Source organism: Photinus pyralis, unplaced genomic scaffold (genome assembly GCF_008802855.1).
Source record: "Photinus pyralis isolate 1611_PpyrPB1 unplaced genomic scaffold, Ppyr1.3 Ppyr1.4_LG5, whole genome shotgun sequence".
NCBI lineage: Eukaryota > Metazoa > Arthropoda > Insecta > Coleoptera > Lampyridae > Photinus > Photinus pyralis.
In genome coordinates, this window is record NW_022170596.1 from 41056817 (window position 1) to 41073734 (window position 16918).

The following is a 16918-nucleotide window of genomic DNA, read 5'->3' on the forward strand; positions in this document are numbered from 1 at the left end:
GATTTTGACATTTTTTGCCAATAGATATTCAACTCTACCAAAAGAATTATCATATGGAACTCATATGGCCATTTTTAGATAGCTTGTGAATTATCAAATTGCAATATAATTCATAAACAGGAATATAGACTCCACACATTCTGAATTATCTTTGTTGTACAGAAATATTGCAGAATTTAAACCTGTTTACAATTTACAATTACCATTTCTTTTATAAGAAGCTTAAATCCTTAGCTTTTGATAGCACTTTCCAAGAAAGGCTTAATACAACGGACTTAATTAGCGAAATTGAATTTTGTCACAAACTAATTCCCTGTTTGATGTAACTCGTGATCGGCTTTGGAAAACGTGGGATGCATGTTCTCAGTTTTACTAAGGAACACAAAAGTTAAATTTGTTTTACCATAAATTGTGCACTAGAAAATAAAGGCATTTGGAAATCAAATCCCTGTGTCTGAAAGACTTTTAGAAAGTGAAATTTGGTCAATGGCATCTTCGGTGAGTTCGAACGAGACAACAACCCAAATTCCAAATGAAAAGTATCATCGGAAACAGTATTGAAGAACTATTGACAGTACAAGAAAATGCGCTGCAGATGCCGCCGGATGAGAGTAACCTTACAGAAGAGGTCCGTTCCACTACAAGATGGAACCTGCTGCAAAATTTCTGGAAAGTTTGGTCCACAAAGCCACCACCACAGGAGATGGAAATCGAGCTGGAGGCAACTTTTAACTTCTCCGAAACAATCCAACCTGCTTCCGTATTCTTCCTTATACGTAGAATATTTTCTTTTATATGACTTCCCAGAGCTTTTAGTACAATTTCTTCCTTTTTATACTTCCAATAGGTAGCTGTCAGAATGTTCCTCATCTAGTGAGCCGATCCAATTTTAGGTGTACGACATTGTGGGTGCGTGTGACCCAGGCTGGGTAGTGGAAGTATTTCTTGTAATCCTCGCCCTCCTGGTATTGGGCTTGCATTTGTTCCCATCGCTCCTTGGACTTAAAAGTGTTGCTCCTTGCCTTGCGGCCGCTTGAGATGCTGTTTCGTTCGGATTCGCGGTTGACAGGGCGTTGTGTGTTCGTTGTTGGCCATGACCATTTCATGGGTTTGTGTGCAGAACTTCTTGGGGAAGTAATCAAGTCCTCGCGCTTGTGGCAAAAGGCCATCCTCTGATTTGGAATATTTTGACAGCGATTTGTTTTAAAAGTACACGAGTTTCAGTGGTTAACCCGCCGTGGTCGCGAAAAAATTGAAAATTGCCGTTCCCACCGTTGGAGTTTCCGTGACAGCTATAATGTGGTCCGGAAAGTTAAAAGCAAATTTCGTGCTGGAACTTTGCAGCTGAACCGGAAAGTGTTATGGTCGATCAAGAGAAACCCAGGTGTAGTACCATCCAAAAGATCCGTCTCCGAGCAGGTTATCGTTCATTCCGTACCTTCAAATAACCCAACAGGATATGAAGCAGAACCTAGTATCCAGAACACGCACTCGATTGTTGTACGATCAGGTTCTGACGAAGTGCAAAGGATGCCTTCTCATGGATGATGAAACTTATGTCAAGATGCATTTCAGACAGCTTCCCGGACAAAGGTTTTATATGGGCGCAGCCTTTAAGAACCCATGATGTTTTTAGAAACCTTAAGGGCTTGTGTCATAGTTTAAGTCTGCCTAAATCTCTTCTAGAGGTTGATGAAATATTCTACAGTTTTCTAGAGTCTTTAATAGTAACCGGAGATCAAAAATAAGTGGCGGTCAAGTCGCCTTTGGAAGTTCAAGTTATGTACGATTTCCCATGTATACAAAAATTCCAAAGGTAACTCGACAGCAACTCATTTTTGATCGCATAATATTTAAGGGCACTCAAGGGCCTTCAGAAGTATTTAAGAACCTAAGACGATTTCTAAGACCTTTGTAAAGGTCTTTATTGATCTTGAAGGAGCGCCATATTTCACCATAACTCATTTCCAAGAGTTCTCAATTGTTTCCGTACTTTTTTGTCGCCTTGAGAGGTTTTTTCTGATCTTTTCGAAGTTATTACTTATTAGAATCTACAAGAGCTTCAATAATCTTCAACAATATTCAAAGTCTAAATCTTACAGAGATTTTGGGAACATTTGCGACCTTTGGGGTTCTTCAAAAGTCAATGACAATCTTCTAAAGCCCTTTAAATTCGAAAGGCCTTTAATAATCTTCAAGAGCCTTGAAAGATTTATTTAGGCTTTAAGGGTTTTTTTTTCATACGAGTCTTTAAATCTCTTGATACGCTTTAAGAGTGTTTAGGAGACTGGTATGAGATTTTGGAGTCTTCAAACTTTGATGGTTTTTATTATCCTTTTAAGAGATTTAAAGACTCTTAAAACGCAAAGAGTCTGTAGAGATCTCCAATAAGCTCAAGAGTTTTCAAGAGCGTTTCAGAGCGTTTTCCATTTTTTTTACAACGTTTATTACTTCTTAAAAGCTCAGCAATTAAGATTTCTTATAAACCTTAAGAGATCTTAGACTATTTCAGGATTTTTGATAATCTATAAGAACTGTAAGAGCCTTAAACAGTTTTTTAGGTGTCTTTAAGAATCCTTAAAGTTGTTATTTGGGGACCAAGGAATGCAGAACTTCGACAACAATCATCTACTAGATATAACCTTACCTCAGAAAACACTCTGTAAATGCTCAATTTGATTTTCGCTCAAACTGTCCCACAATAGGACTCCAGAGATCAATAAATACCCAACTACACTGAACTTTTTAATTCGATATCTTTAAAATTGTGCCATCTGATTCGGTGGTAACGTTTGCTCAGAAAACCCCACAAAATCACAAACCTTCGAAAAGGTGTTCTTCGATTTCCAGTTCCTAGTAGGCTAAATATCTGCCATATCAAAATCATCAAAATTGCGACCTGGAACAAGGTGACATGACAAGGATGCTCACATACAGACAATCTTTTGAATACCATTTTTGTAGTAAAGATCCTTATTGGGCAAAAAATAACAATTTAAATTTTTTTTGACCAATAAGGGTAGCTTAAACATCAAGGATACCGTAGACACTGCTATTAGTTGCATCCTTTTGTGTTATGGTTGCAAATGCAAATTTTGGAACCTTTGGAGACGAAGGTCCCAAACAAAGTATTGAGATCATTGCAAAAAAACGTATTTGTTTGGGTATCCTATACATAGGTACTTACATGTTCCGCTGTAAACAAATCTTTTAAGGGCCCAAACTCTAATTCTTAAACTAAATAGTCTATCTAACCCGGAACTTGGCGTCTTTCAACTGCCATAGTCGTAAAATTTGTATCTTTTCGGTTATAAATCAGTTGATAAGTCTTATTTAAGTAAAGCAGTTTTCTTTATGAGTGGAACTTTCATCTTTCGAATGTGGTTCAGCATCGAGCAATGCATCAGTCGAATTTATTAGGCTTTTGAGAATGGAGTGAGTTTGGCTAATTCCACCTCTTTTAAAAACTAGCGTGAATCGGAGTGAAATTAAACCCACTGCAGCACGATTTTCCATGAATATTTAATGGTTTTTAGTAGCTAGTCTAAAGTTCCAGTAAACCTATTCCCATACAAGGGCGCTGTGCATACAATTATATGCGCACATTCCTTGTCAGAATGATGTTCCTGCAAACGTTGGGAAATGTGTTCTTACAAAACTTCATTTAAAAATAATGAAATTAATATGCTCCATATTACATTTTTTTACCATGAGGTAAAGAATTTCACAATAAACGTAGCCTCTTGCTCAAAGGGAGACGAGGTACGTGATATTAAATTTATTTTACAGAGAAACGAAGAACGTAAGGTTGTTCTTGCCATAATAAAAGACTTCTGCCTAAAATCCAACCAACCCAGCCCCTCGCCTTCGTAATTTTAATTCCTTTATTAAAAGGGGAAGTGTCGCGCCAAATTGGGACTACAGAATAGGTACATTGTACCTTGTAATTGTGCCAATTAACAAGATTTGATTCAAATGTAGATTCCTTTGTTACGATAAGCTAATTGAAAAAGTTTCCAAGACTCTATAACGGAATCGATTAAAAAGTGTGTCTGTTTCATTGATTGACTTTTACACAAGTTCTGATGTCAATATGTCACCGATTAATTCATGTTTGGAAACAATCACAATTTGAATGATAACCTATGAATTAAAAAGTTCAAATGGCATTCCCATAACTGCGCGTGATTAAGGCTTATAATAAAAAAACGTAGATATAGTTACGCCATTAGAATTTCTTTTGAAATTGCATGCAATACGAAGTTCTTTGTTCGATCGACGTTCAATCAAGCTTTTCAATTTATTCCAAAAAGGAAATTTATAAGTCTTGCGAAATACCTACTTTGGTTATTAATCACAATTTATGTAAGCAAAAGCTAACAGTTCACGTCCAAAATGTATACCTAAGCCCTTCCTATCTCCCGTCAACGATGAAGCAAAGCTCACCAGATAACTGACACTTTAATTATTTGTTTTCAGAACGAGTATTTCAGCGACTGACTCTTTCGGGTAAGTATTTATTTGAATATATTATTTTGTCATTTACATGATCTTAAACAAATCCGGGGAAGCGAACCCTGCAAACGGTATTGAAATAATTAACTAGCTAGCGCTATAGTACCTAATTTCCAGTTGGATATTCAATGCTACTAGCAACGTATCCTATTGCAATATATGTAAATATAAAATGTTGGTCTCTGTTTTGATAATCACATAATTATCCAGGGCTCGGCCCTTTTTCGAGATACAGCTTTCAACCACAAGCTTACTTTCATGTCTCGTACTCGTACTTTGAAGAGCAAGAAAAATTGCTGTATATATCACGAAAGATTGTCGTGTTAAAATGTTATATTCAACGAGCGTGTAATGGTGGTTATTACTCATAAGGATGAAGTTGCGACTGGCGAAGCCATTACGTGTAATTGTACTACACCTTTTCTAGGAATATTAAAACTTTGAAATGCGAATAATTAAAATAATCTAGTTCTGATCTCTGAAGAAAACCATTTTATGTTTGGTTGTCAAAAGCCATTCGTGTATGACGAAATTAACAACACATGTTTCAAGCTTATAAGCTTCTTGACTTTGATGTTAATCAGAGCTGTGAATATGTACAAGGACAATATTTCGTTTATGAGTAGTACCGAAATAATTTGTTTCTCTAGTGGGATTGAGGCAAAGACGATAGTAACACCTACTAATGGCTGCCTATAAGCACTAAACATTAGTGAAACTAGATATTTATTGGTTGAAATTCAATCTTATTGAATACAGTGATATTCATTCATTAGGAAGTAGACAGAGATTTACGTGTGTTTTCCCTATGTCTACTTTTAAAAGACAAAATATCTTCTAAGAAGCGCCTAATTTTAGGCATCTAAAATAACTTTTTAAAACAAATAAACATCTGGCTGTGATATTAATTAGTTTGAATATTGTTGTTTTGGCTTAACAGAAAATAAATCTTTTACGCTCCTTAAACTGTTTCCGGCACTATACCAATTGACAATATCAACTTCTTCTTCAGTTGAATACATCGCACTCGAACAACAATAGTTATTCAAATTAATTAATGTGACAGTCAGATCTTTATTTGTTTTAATAAATTATTTTAGTTATGTTTATTATTAATTAATAACAACATATATTGACCAGGAAGGAAGTAACCAAATTCAGAGAAAGTTTCTAGTAAAAAGGGGAAAGGAGCCGTTTCTTAACTAAGAGTGTTTGTTATATAACATCTAGACGAGAATTAAGTAATTATTTCAATTAGAAAGAAATTCAGGCCCGAAGTAGGCAGTTGAGATAGGGAAAAACTAAAAATAATATGTAAACCTCATTATTGGTACACGTTGTATCATTTTTCCGAGCCGAAACCGTTTAAAATTAAAAGAGAACTTTTAAAAATATCGTTACCAAGGAAGTGTTATACCAAATGGATATTTTTAAGCCAAATACGTTTATAAAATTGGGAAAAGCGCTCATCCTTGCTCGATGCGCAATTAATTCAACCGTATTGGCTTTTATTCAGGAAACACGAGCGCAATCACGTATTGAGATTTGGATAAACAAATCAAAGTGCACTCATGCAGAATTTGATGCACTACATAGTCCCTCAATGCACGTTTAATACTGAAACAAATTACTTGTACAGTAGTTGCGGAACACGTTCTCCAGTATTCATAATTTATTGTTCTGCAAGGGAAGATATTTTTCGGTTCCAGTATTTTGTGGTGAATCCAAACGTAAAATGAGTTTCCATATGCTCAAATTCAAAACTCGTCAGTTTAATAAAGTAATTTGTTTCAGTGGGTGGAATAAGGAGTTGCGGTTATTATAAGACGTAAAACGAAGTAGTGGATTGAGTAAACCTTCAGGCGTTGCTTTCGCTAAATTATTTTTGAGCAAGTAGCTTCCGGCTGTTCAGTTGTGGATTTTCACTGCATATTTAGAATTACGTTAGTTAGGTGTTGTTCTTTACTTCGAATAAGTGCGATAGCTAATTACAAATTTACAGGATCAATTTGCATTTCTTCTTATTATCCTTTTGACTTTGACTCGCAAAAGATAAACGATGTTAATTATTATTAACCTTTTGAAAGGATCTCTAATTTGCCTTCACCATCATTTCATTACGGAAATAAAATACTCAACACTTGATCGCAGTATGATCTGTGAAATTAATATTTTGATTTGGAAAAGTCAGCGGTGTAAATTACCTTTGGATTAATCCAATTTCACGACAGCATTAACTAGTTCTTAATAAAGTTGTCGATTATTCTGCAAGTTACTGAGACGTTTTTTTTTATAAAAAAGTACATGCTTTAAAACGGAGATTTACCCAAAATAATTAGCATTGCAAGATTAAATTTAGAAAATGGTAATTCACCGACTACAAATATAACAATAGGCTAGGAAAAAAAGACCTCACGAAGAAAAAAACCAGCCAACAAATTAGTATTAAACTTTATAACAAAATTAGTTGTCAAGTAAATTAATATAATGGCCCGTATGAATAAAATGAAGCATATTCTTATACTTGCAAAATTCAAAGTAAATACTGGGAAGTGGTTCTTCACTCTGGGCGATTTAGCAGCGCTGCTGAGCAGCAGGACAGGACGCAGTGCAGCGCTGCTAAACAGACCAGTATGAAGGGACACCTCCGAGTATTTGCTTTGAATTTTGCAAGTATAAGCATATGCTTCATTTTATTCATATGGGCCAATGTCGAATCACATAATAAGTTTGGATATTGGATGGCCAGTCCAAATCCCACACCGAGTCGTCTTTAGTTGCTCTGGTAATGACATGTCAGCATTGCATGAAAACGCTAGGAGTTGACCTTTCAGAAGAGCATTTCACTCGGAAAGGATACCCCAATGGATACAGAAAAAAACAAAGGGCACAACAAGAACACGTCGAACGCCAGGCTCTCCACCATGAGCTCTGATAGTAACCGATCAAAAGACAAATCATGACGTAACAAAAATAACAGAGCAACCATCGGCAAACTCGCACACATACATAATCATAAACAAAATATATAGCATTAATGTAGGCTTCGACAGTTGACATATTTGTCTTGGCATAATAAAGATTGACATAAACCCAATATTCTGTCACTACAGATCAAGGGTCGACTCAACGAATTGATTCGCAATATCGGCAATATGGCTGTTTTCTAAGACACAAAAAAACACAGTACATAAAACATATATCTCTGCGTATGCCAGTTGTGAACTTTAGCCACGAAATGCTACAATATTTATTACAGCGTTTAATTCTGCACACTCGTATTGAATATCATCTCTAAGAAAACATACTTGTATTTAAATATAATTAAAAACACGTAAATCTGTCAGTAATTCATATTGCGGGTTGACAGGTAAATCCAGCGCTAGGAACAAAGGGATACTGTAAATTGAAAAACAACATATTTAGGTAGAAAACATGGAATCTTGCATTTAATCCAAAGTATGATCAGCATAATATAATAAGAGGGTAATTTTGTATTTAGAATGCGCTATAAAAGACAATATCTACGCTGTACGGGAATGCCGTTAATTTAGCAAATATTAAATATGTCCTATAGCAATATAATTTATGTATGTGGTTTTTAAGTATTATCTGTGAAATCGATTTGTAGTATAGTGTATTTCCTGTTATGATATTAAATTTAACAGCTAATTTTTTATGTATTTCTATCGCTACTTGATCACATCTCATTTTAATTCTTTAATTTCAACAAAAGTCCCATTTTAATTAGCCACCTTCGCCCTCTTAGAAATTCTTTGTTAGCACGATTGCTACTCACTATAAGTAGACTTTTTCGTAAAGCTATATAAATGTTAGTAGACCGCATATGCAGAACTGCACAATAAGCGATCCAAATGCATCTACTGCCAGCGTTAATCATGAAAGTGTATCTACACATACGTATGTATGTGGATGTTCGAAGACGAGCCGTTTAAATAATGTTTCTTTCTAATATCATAAGTTTTCATCAGTTTCTGTACTGGCTGGACCGAGGAGATGCAGGGGTAAATTTTCTAATTAAGTAAACCCAAAGAATAATTGCATTTCATTAACTGTAAAGATGCGTTGTGATAAATTCTAGAACGGTATTTTACTAGGAAACAGCCCTTACCAAGAAAATAATTGCTACAATTTGTGTCGTATATTTACATTTCAATAAACACTGTACCGCGCACATATGAACCAAATTGTGTGGTAAGATAATATTAGAGATGTATTGAAAGAGATCCATCGTTACAGATGTTTTTTTATGTGAAAGAATCTTAGCATCGGGCACAACACGAGCAATACTCCAGAGGATCAACTTCTAGCGCTTTTTTTGGCGGGGTTACACTACAGGTTGCTCTCGCGAAACCATTTACAGTAATGTAGAAACGTAGGACATGGAAGTAAGCTGTCGTGAAGTTGGTGCAATAAAAACAAAATGAAACTTTCAGATAAACACGAACAAGCTTTTATCCAATCGGGACGTGGCCCAATTTCGATCGATTTTCTGTTGTACATAAAAATTTCATCCTTAGATATATTTTTTATTGTTCATTATTTAACAGGGTTTGTAAGTGAAAAAAATGTCCAAATGTTTACTTTCTTACTATAAATATTTGTTTAGTGGATTTTTCAGCTTGCTGTTGGAATATTTTACAAACTGTTAGAATTTTCCTATATACGTACACAACTCGAGACTGTCTGTCATAAAAAATGTGTTCCTTGAAAACCTCATTTTTCTGCAAGACTTCTTCCTTTTTAACATAACAATAATAGGCTGGCTCAGAGCGGGGCAGTTGAGAGGATAAACTGAAACATACAGTGCTACCCAATAAAAAAATCGCCGCAAATCTATTGTCAGAATATGCTTTACAACTACATTTTCGTAATTTTACTCAATTATTTACTAAGGAGTTAGCTTTACAGAAAAATGTATCGTTTTACCTACAATGAACGAGTGAACGGCTTTACACACTGTAGCGTCTTCCCTAACGGATATTAGAAAATTTCTCAACTTCATCGGGCAAGTGAGAGAGAAAATTAGTGAATAAGTACCAATTCCGGATAAAATTGAGTTTAGGTTGATTGATTTTGCTTACGATTTCCCGTATGCTTTATCGTACGGCATTATGGCTCAATGGTAGAGCGTTGAGTTATAATCCGGAGGTCGGGTGTTCGAACCTGGGTTGAGGTGAATTTTTCATCTGTGGCTGAGATGGGAATTGCCTTAGACCAGTTTCGAGCATTCTGCCGGCTACTCCGAATTAGGTCTTCATGCAGTTTTCCTAATTCGTAAGGTAAATACCGAAGTAGCTTCTGCAGGGGCACCTCTAAAAAGCATTATGCGGATCACTCTGTAATTGGGCGCAAGCCTGTTGAGGGCCCAGAACAAAAGAGGGATAATAAATAAATAAATAAATAACGTAAACCGCACTTAAGGCGTATCTTTTTCAGGTTTTAAAATAGTGAATAAGATGAGAACTGTAAATTTCAAATTGTCAGCTTATATGCTACCAATTATGCTCAAACTCAAATGTCAAAACAAACTCATCTTGTTATAATGTTAAATATGCTATATGGCTTCAAAAAAGTGCCCACGACAATAGTTTTTTTTGTGTAACCCAGAGATGACTTCCATCGCTTCCATGTAATCTCTGGTACCTATTAAATTCCGCGTATCTTCTCTAATTAGCCACCAACACTGATATGCGTGTAAAGATCATGGTTCTTCAGCGTTTTCTATGGCCTTTTCCCATGTACTTATAGATGGTGTCCCAGACAGAGAGGAGTTGAAAGTACAGCTACCGCAAAACATGGATTGTAAATTTTTCAAGTTCAGCAGTGCCCGAAGAAATCACTTCCTCCAGAACAATGTCATTGGAAATGAGGTGATGATGGACACCTTCCTCAGTAAGGAACACAGCTCCACCAGCCCCAGAGGAAATTTTATAAGCCATTTTTTACCTTTGTTCTATTACCAACTGCGGGGCTAGTTGTTAGTGCAAGAATGCTGGCATATTTTGCACAATTGCATGTGCAAAACTGCCAAGCGAGCTGTTTTAACCCTCCACCAATCGTCGGAGAAGATGAAGAGGACGTAGACGATCCTCATGGGGAGGAATTGTACGTACGACATCTGAATTGGACATTATCTTCGCTCACGAAATTTCACTTCATCTTTGTTGTAGGTAAAGTCGAAGCATAACACTCCTTTGGCTGGATTAAAATTTTGTTAAGCATTTGGAGATGTGTGCATATTTTGAACAACGCACTAGTCACTCATTAGCATGGATACGTGATCACGAAATATAAGCAACCAAACCAATATTTTATATCCAGGAAAGTGTGAAGAAAAATGGAAATTGAGTTTTATTTCATGCAAGTGAGGTCTTCGACTGTTATAAATATAACTAAGCCGTTGCCGTTTTTTTATTTATTTTATTTTATTTTATTTTGCATTTATTTTTGAGTGGGCGGGGTTTCAACCAAGGCTGCGGTTTCAGTCAACGCTTTTCTCTCTTCCCTCTAAATTCTTGATGCGTTCCCAATTCTCAACCCTTGTTTTGCGATTACCTATTTATGTTTAAAGAGCTCTATAAATGATAAATTCAAAGATCTTATTTGAAGAACAATTAAAACGTGGTAGGTATAGCACACCATTTAACATTGTCATATTTATTTAGGCATGAAAAAGTCTACACTGAACTAAAATGATCGAAAAAATTGTGCCCGTATATGCATGAGAAGAGACGAAGTTCGATGTATTTGTTTTGTATTATACACTTTCTGGTGCCTTTATGAAGCTACTTCACTATTTGTAGCTGTAAACGTGATTTTCAGAAGTTGCCCTTAATTTCGTATGACAGACAAGTTTGACAGCATTAAATCAGTTAGGAACATCTTCATCATTAAATAAGACGAATTTACCTCATCTAACAAATTACCAAAACAATTTAAACCATTGAGATGTTTTTCAATTTTGAGTTTACTTACCTACTTAATATTTATTTTCAATTTTGAAACAGAGTCTATCAAATTGTATTAGCTCAAAACAAGAGAATCTACAATTTCTGCTCAGACGAATTTGCAAGAAATTGAATCCTCTCGAGATGTATCCAGTCTAACTTTAGAACATTATTATGCTCAAACGCGATGTTCTAAACACTCGAGATAGGTAGGTATAATGTATTGATATTTACTTTAATTGTTGCGTGAAACAGTTTGGCAGTACCCTCCTCTACGGTATGACGGCGGTAGGTAATTTGTTTCTAATTATTTGATTACTGCAATTGACGTCTAAGATCGACAAATTTAATTAGGAACGTGAATAGCAAATTACAATTTAATCCGTTTTGCAGTCGATGAAAGCAAACGTCGGTTAATAATTAAGTATCAGCTGCACTTTCTTGTCAAAGAGCCTTAGAAAGCGGCGTATACGGAACGAGAAAAAAATCAACCTCCCTTCTATATTGATCCACCAAGCTATAACGTTCACATCCATTTACAACGCTACAGATTATCATCTGAATTTCCTTACAATTACATTGCAGAAGTGGAGAATTTGAATAGTTCTTTGTTATAGTGTGTAATTTTGCCATATAATTTTAGATCTGGGGCAAAATGCGGATTGCTATTTAAGTAAACTTTGACAATACCGCCTTTTGTTATGTTCTATCCAACGTCAAGGTTCATTCCACTAAAAGCACACTATGGCTAGAATAACGCAATATAGAAATTAGCTTGCCGGGTTTCGATCACAGTGTGATCTATTTTCCAAACTGTTTCCCTTAATATAGCATTATACTAAGGGACATTCCATTGTTTTCGACTAAATAATAATTATGCACTTAATGTATGTAAATGGTTACCATTTTTCCATTTTAAATTGAATTATAGGCGCGCAAAAAAAGATAATAAAAGCAAAACCACACGCACCCCTACCCAGCTAGCTCACAAGAAAAACTAATGAGCGACGAAGAACGAACAAGCAACTACGTTTCCGAATCGATGCCCATCTGTGTAATTTATTCGAATTTTTATAAAGCGGCGCGCATGGTTATGAGTTGATATCAGAAAGCGTACAGAGTTGTCGAACTATAGGTTTGGTAACTGCACAACTTTGGTAAATGTAGATTTTTAGCGAACTTTGATTTTAGCGATTATATTTTCTTTCTGCGTATTTAAGTTATATAGCGTGTTGCTCTTCTAACGACTTTCGGAAATTATGTCAGAAGGTAATCTTATCTTAGTGAGGGTTTTTGTGGAAGACATAGCTCTGTACGCAGTGTGAGAGTATAACCAATCAAATTTGGTCTTGAAAAAGTTAATTTAATTACTAGACGCCATATTCAAATAGATGTTAATTAATGGAAAAGAAATATTAGGTAGGGATGAATCTGAAGAGATCTTAGAAGACCCTGCGAGTTTGGCGGACAGAGAGCTCTTATTAATTTGCGAGTAATCAAGCGAATAAACTGCGGGTTTTAGTTGTGTTTTTTTGGGACAGTCAGTTTGCGACCCATTTAAAGATAACAAGTCCGTGTTATTTAGAAATCGGGAGTTTATTAGAAAAAGAACTGTTTGGGATTAATGCGGTTTTTAATCTGGAAGTTGTGGGCGTTAAATTCGTTCGGGTGCAATTAGGCATAGTTCGGAGAAAACGAGTCGTGAAATATCAGAGAATGGAGAGGTTGCAGTACTATTCAATCTCACTCATTAAAACATTCCGGTAATAAAAATTGTAGTGTCTTTTCAAAACAGGGGCAAAAGGGATTATATACGCAAAAAAAACGAAATCGTAATAATATAGCGTGATAAATCACCCCAACGTGACTGAATAATAAGCTCCTCTCTATGTGTCGGGTGGAAACACGTGGAGCAGGTTCAAGGTGACAGAAAGGAAAACGCAATATTAATCGCGATACGTTTTCGCTACAACCTGGTAAATTTTGGTGCAGTATTTGGTGTTAAACCCTTTCTAACTTTATACATTTTGAGCATTGGGAAGCAGTAAACGTTTTAAATTGGATTACGTCACAAATAAGTTACAAAAGTAACAAACAAGTCTTCCTCTCTACAGTAGACAATAAAGGAAAGCAAATCACAGCGAATTAATCACGCGCCATTGCCAAAGGGATTTTCTAAGATACGTCCAGCCTTCCACCTCAACTTCCTTAACAAAATACTGCGCCTTCTTCAATAATCTGTACCTGTGTTTACTACACGCGCAAAACATCTGCTTAACTCAGCGATAACACGTGCCCATCTTGAACTAATTAGCTTACGCCGCGATAACAAAACTTTTAAACTTTTACAAATCCTACGCAATTATTCTAGATGTTCCTTATCTAACTAACACAAAATAACTTTACATTACAATAAATAAACAAGCATTGCTAACCAAATTCAATACCTAATAACTCTATTCAAAACAAATTGACTTTTTATTAAATAAGATGATCGTTAAATAACCACATTTAAGGTTAACAAAATTGAAATGCACATATAGGGTGTCCCATCGTTATTGCAGGTGCCTAAGCCAAATGAAACGTCCGCATGGCATTTACACCACACTATTCTATTGAACTAGGATAATTTAAGAAATCCCCGAGGAAATCCCAACGTTTTTGTGAAGAATCGTTCTAACTTATTATGATGCGGAAGTCAGGAAACATTATTTTAAAAGGTACTGTTCATTCTCATTTCTTGTTGCGAAAGTAAAATCGAATTGGTTACATTTATAATAAAATTTCGTTGAAGTATTATTGAGTATTAAACGGCACATTAAAGCTTTATAGGGTATCGTGTGAAATAGTAAATTATTCCATGAGCATGTAATGGTGGCTATTACTCATGAGAATGTGTTTGCGGCACGAGCCGAAGGCGAGTGCCGTAATTCTTTCGAATGAGTAATAGCCATTACATGCGAATAGAATACTATACTTTTTCTACATTTGGCAAAATTTAATGAAAATATTGAAACTTGACGTTTGTTACCAAACCAATTGCAGTTGAGTTATTTTATAAATATTTAAAGTTGGTCATACTGTGACAGTGTGACAATTGAGATGATATCAGAGGTATCAAAAGGTTGTCAAGCTTTCGTTTCTCATTTCTTAAAATTTGATCGTTTAAATTGTGGGTTTATTGCTATATGTAATTATAGCTAATCGCCTAAACATTGAATAATGCGGGTACCAACAAAACTACGACAAAATAACAGGCATGTGCGACTTACGAAGTAACAGAATTTGTACGAATACTTAACCTCACTTTGAACTCACTTTTTACACTTTGAAGATCCTTTTGTAAGTAGTAAGTAGTTGTCTTTTAGGTCGAGAAAATGGGAGTGAAATATTCAAATTTTCATATTTATATTTAGCTTAGATCGATCTAAGATATTTAGACTTTTCCGGCTATACATTTAAACATATTTTTTCTTCAAACGTCATATAATATTGACATTACGTAGCCCAGCACTCTGAGTTAAAGTTTGACTTTTTAGAACAATCGAACAAGCGGCAGTGAAGTATTTTAGTGCCTAGGCAATAAAACGCTTCAGTGCCAGTGTCACATTGTTTTGCTTTGACAAGTTGATGTTATTTACATTAGGTTCTTGGTTCACCTAGCAAGTGCGTTGATCTTTCCTTCTGATTTTAACAGAAATAAAAATATAGTCGATCAAAGAAGCTATTTATTTATTTAAATAATAGTTAATGTTGAAAGTTCAGTTAGTCATATTACCATTATTGAAATTAAACCTTCGTTCCTGCAGCATCCAAGTTTTGAAGAGTCAAGTTTTGTTTGGCTCGTCTTATTTCTAATGAATGAATGAAGTATTTTCAAAAAACTGGATTGGTTTCTGCTTCAAATGAAGGAGTAGTTGAAGTCATTCCATCTGATAAACCTGGATTTTCTAAAGTTGTCGAAAGTATTTTTTGTGCAATTTCATTTTTATTTGAAATCGAAAAACTCGTCCACAATTAAAACGTCAAAACTAATAATGGCCAACTATAGCAATTGTTATAGTCACCACGGCCGACGCGCTCACGGCTACCCATAACGATCGGGTTAATATTTCTTCCGATTTGAAAACCATTATTTGGGTGTTATTCTCACGTTTGAAGAAAAAATAGCATATATTATGCGGAGCTAAAGTAACTTCTTATGGCTCGCCATAAAAAGTATCACTTTAGCTCCTCATAATATAATATACTATTTTTTGCCGTTTCTGTAATATTTGGCGGCGTACAACTTCATTATTTTCATTTTCGCTATCCATCTTGGCACTTTCAAATTGGATGCGTCGGTAATACAGTGATCTTTTCCTTTGAGTTCAATTCAGCAACTTAATTTATATTAAAAACGGTCTAAATTAGCATGGGATGTTTTATTTTATTTAATATTGATTTTCAATTATACAATTTTGCATTCACATTTTTGTTTTTTGTGTTATTAAATCTAATTCTTAGATTTGGGCAAGTCCTATATTTCGATACAAAGGGAAGTTACAACCAGATAAATTGACAGATTGATTCTTTGTTTTTTATGAAACTTTCTCATTGGCTGGCTGCGGTGAGTTTTTTTAAAGCCATGCCCAGTGATTAATTATTACTCACTGCTGTTATCCAATAATGTGAGGAATTTATACTCTTACTTCATAAAATTGGAACGTTTAATGTATTCATTAACCCATATGAGTAGAAAAATGTTATTTTTTAAGAACCCATGGACATGGATGAAGTGACTTTTCATTCAATTCCTGTTTAAATTTGGATGTATTTTAAGCAATGAGAATGTCCATGTAAACGGTTTTAAAGTTAGTAGTTGTACGTTGTATTTTCTTGTAAAGAAAGTTAAGTGAATCTTTCTATTCTTCAACGTTCTTTGAATAAGGGTAGCCAAGAAACCACGTGTCCACGATTTTAAATTTTTGACTAAACTTAACGGTAGAAAATCACGTTAAGAATAGAATGAAAAATGCAAGTAAAGTGGATTGAGGATTTAAATACCTTTCTTTGTCAATATATTCGTGATTCTACGACGTTGTCTACTATTGAAGAAATTATAAACCAAAATCAAAAGTCTCAAAAATTTTTTCATTGTAGGCTTGGGCCGGTCAAGTATTTTTCTAAAAAAATTTCAAGTTCACTGTATAAAGTTTGAGTGCTTATTTCAAGGATGGGATGGACAACCCCTTCTTTGCAACAAGTCTAGCCTATTAATACTTGTTCACACATTCACAGCTGTCTAGTTCGAATTCTAAACGCCTTGCAAAAAGGTTTCAACAAATAAAAAACTCGAATGTGGCACTTGGTAAGTGCCAAATGGGGTTCGAACCCACGTCATCATAATCGAAAGACAGCGGCGTTACAGTGGCGCTGTACATCAACCTATT

General features: G+C 35.2%; 1 protein-coding gene across 1 annotated transcript in view; it reads left to right on the forward strand.

Moving 5' to 3' along the window:
- Positions 1-16918, forward strand: part of LOC116171961 (adenylate cyclase type 5-like) — a gene marked incomplete at its 3' end in the record, with an annotated part of 85539 nt that overhangs the window by 14747 nt on the left and 53874 nt on the right. The window contains 1 exon segment of the mRNA XM_031489023.1: positions 4480-4509.